This window comes from Ovis canadensis, chromosome 9 (genome assembly GCF_042477335.2).
Source record: "Ovis canadensis isolate MfBH-ARS-UI-01 breed Bighorn chromosome 9, ARS-UI_OviCan_v2, whole genome shotgun sequence".
In the NCBI taxonomy this organism is placed as follows: Eukaryota; Metazoa; Chordata; class Mammalia; order Artiodactyla; family Bovidae; genus Ovis; species Ovis canadensis.
The window spans coordinates 10,546,428-10,548,887 of record NC_091253.1 but is presented as its reverse complement, the minus strand read 5'-3'; positions in this window follow the sequence as shown (position 1 = coordinate 10,548,887).

Below are 2,460 nucleotides of genomic sequence, written 5' to 3'. Positions count from 1 at the left end.
CCTGGATTGTGTGCCTGAATAATCAAGAAAGTCTTCATTTTGGTGGGAATGCTAATTGGTTCAACTACTGTCACTCGAGAGGTTTTGGCAGGATTTTTGATGAAATGCTGTGTGTTTAAATCTGCCATGTTTTTAAGGCTTTTTATGAATAGTATTTTTAATTTTCCCTTATAGCTGCGAACAGCTATAGTTCTCAGTTTCGGTATGGAATAGTTTTGGTACAGAATTTAAAGTTTAAATATTTAAATTATATATATATATAGCTAGTAACATATTCACCCACTCCAGTGTTCTTGCCTGGAGAATCCCAGGGATGGGGGAGCCCGGTGGGCTGCCGTCTCTGGGGTCGCACAGAGTTGGACACGACTGAAGCGACTTAGCAGCAGCAGCAGCAGTAACATATTCAATGGTATATCTTGCACTCTAGAGTCCAATATTGAATGCTTTCAGTCTTTCATAATTGGAAGAAATACAGGAACCGTGAAGTGAACACATGATCTTAGAAAAAGAGCAACTCCAAGACAAAATACGGAATAGATAACTTCTGTAAATGAAATTCTAAGTGGTTGAGCATTTGTATTACACCAAGAGCTGATGGTTAAGGGAAAAGTAAAATAAAATTAATACTGAGCAAAAGAATTAAGAACGAGGTAGGAAAAAGCCCGGAAGAGAGAAAGCATGTTGCATAGGGTCACGTGGGATGGGGCTTTCAGAGTCTGTGTCAGCTCTCTGTCCCCAGGCCGCCCCTCAAAGACTGCTGAGAAAACTTAATCAACTGTGGAAGACATAACCTTAAGGAAAGCAAGATCTAGCTACTTGCCTAAGTCAATAAATATTTAAAAGCATTATTAGCCTAGTCCATAGATATGATTACATTGCTGTAGGAAAGAAATATTTCTATTTCACTGAGTGCTTACTCACTTGTGCTGAATTCTTCTCTGACAGCTGAGTTCACTACCTTCTCTGTGTTCAATTCAGCTGTGGACAGGATGGCACCCTGCTCTTATCCTCACCCATAAGACCCAGGTAATCTGCCCTTGTCAGACACGAGCAGCACCCCCTCGCAATCCACCTGCTCGCCAGCTGCCTTCACCGGGCAGCTGTTCTCCGGAGGGAACCTGACCCTGGGCGGTGAGTGGCTGCCATCACGCCCAGAAAGGCCTCGTTTGCCTCTCCGCCCCGGGGCTGTGGGGAACCCACTGGGTCCTCGCTTCTCCACCTCCCCCAGTCCTGGCAGCCCAGCCGCTTTGCCGGGCCGGGAGGGCAGGCAGTTTCCGCCACGCCTGGAGGCCGAGAAGGGGCTCTGCCCAAGGCGGTGGCTCCCGGAGCCAGAACACCTGTCCTCCTAATCAGGCTACTTCTATCGGTTGCAGGGATTCTGCGGTGGGAGAGCGGTGGGAGCAAACTGATACCTCACAGAGCTCTAAATAGCCAGAAGATTTAAAGACCCAGCTTTCCGTCCGTGTTTGAACCGAGAGACTGAGCAGGAGAATATGGTACATGGTTAGAGAGCCGCGTAGGTGCCCAGGGCCGCTTTCAACAGTAGCTCAGAATGGGGAATTATTCAATTATCATTAGATTTCTTGCAGCAGGAAATGACAACCCACTCCAGTATTCTTGCCTGGAGAATCCTGTGGACAGAGGAGCCTGGTGGGCTGCTGTCCATAGGGTCACAGAGTCGGACACGACTGAAGCGACTTAGCAGTGCACTGAACCCTTATAGAATAGCACAGCAGCTGAATGTGGGCTCTGAACACAGACCGCTTTGGTTTTAGATTCATTTTCTGCCAACTACTAGTTGTGTCCATGGCTGTAATAAGAGGGTAATAGTACCTATAATATCTGTTAGGATTAAGTTAGTGAATACATAGCAGTTTTTAAAAACAGTGCCTGGTTCACAAGGTGTTCAACAAATATTAGCCAATATTGACTCTCAGTAAAAGTAGCCAAGATTATTAGAATCACAAAAATATAAGGACATTTTGAAGATAACAGCAAACCCCAGGCTGATTCTAAAGTCTCTTGTTTATATTTCTTTATATAACCATCCAACTCTGAATCATTCTGACAGCAATTCCAGTCAGAACCTTGTTTTGCTCAGCTGATTACCATCTACTCACCTCCACAACTTCATTGTCACTATCTGCACCTTCCCGCAGAGCCACATGCCAACAGCTAGCCATGAGTACTGGGCGTATTACAGCCTCTTTCACTTAAGAGCAGGAGCAGGTCAAAACTCCTATTGCCTATTCAAGATGTAGCCCGGGGTACCTACCCCCCCCCCATACCGACCACAGCCTGCTGGTGCTGCTGGGACATCCTCAAAGCTCTGCTGCCGCCTGCTTCCTGGCCTCCCGGACCATCCCTCCTCCTCCCTCAGGCCCGGGTGGGGTCTCCTCCCCCAAACGGAGCGCTGGTTCAGCACTCATCTAGAGAGATCCAAGGTGCTTCCAGGACACA